Here is an 872-nt window from a genome sequence, read left to right as displayed (position 1 = left end):
GGTATCCCAGTACAGAGCACTTAGCTGACCTGCGTGAGACCTTGGGTTTAATTCCCAGAGCTCCAGTCAATCAATCATAGGATAGCACGTAGGAAGAAATCCAGCCTTTCAGAAAGTCAAATAAAGATAGCTGTGTTCTTATGTGGCCATTAATATTAGAGGCGTCTTAGCCCAACTTCTATTGCAGGGCCAATGTCTTGGCATCTAAATGCCTTGGCAGTGACTGCCTCAATAGGTCAAAGGTGCAAAGCCTGAGGCAGACAACAACAACAAAAAATCAGTCTATACCATGAAAATAAAAATGTTAAGTATCCGGGTGGTAGTGCACGCCTTTAATCCCAGCACTCAAGAGGCAGAAACAGGCAGATCTCTGTGAGTTCGAGGCCAACCTGGTCTACAAAGCAAGTTCCAGGATAGCCAGGGCAAACACAGAGAAACCCTGTCTTTAAAAAAACGGGAGGCAGAGGCAGGCGGACCTCTGTGAGTTCGAGACCAGCTTGGTCTACAAGACCTAGTTCCAGGACAGGCTCCAAAACCACAGAGAAACCCTGTCTCGAAAAACAAAAAACAAAAACAAAAAAAATAAAAATAAAAACAAAAACAACAAAAAAAGTTAAGCAGCTAGAGTATTTACCTTGATTTTTTTTACTCTGTTAATAGAACTACATTGGAAGTCAAATCTTTATCAGGGGATAATTGAATGTATATCAAAATAACATAGCTGGACGGTCGTGGTGCACACCTTTAAGCCCAGCATTTGGGAGGCAGAGGCAGAGGCAGACAGGCCTCTGTGAATTCAATGTCAGCCTGGTCTACAGAGTGAGTTCCAGGACAGGCTCCAAAGCTATATAGAGAAACCCTGTCTTAAAAAA

Source organism: Microtus ochrogaster, unplaced genomic scaffold, assembly GCF_000317375.1.
Source record: "Microtus ochrogaster isolate Prairie Vole_2 unplaced genomic scaffold, MicOch1.0 UNK44, whole genome shotgun sequence".
Lineage (NCBI taxonomy): Eukaryota > Metazoa > Chordata > Mammalia > Rodentia > Cricetidae > Microtus > Microtus ochrogaster.
Note: the sequence above shows the minus strand (reverse complement) of the source record.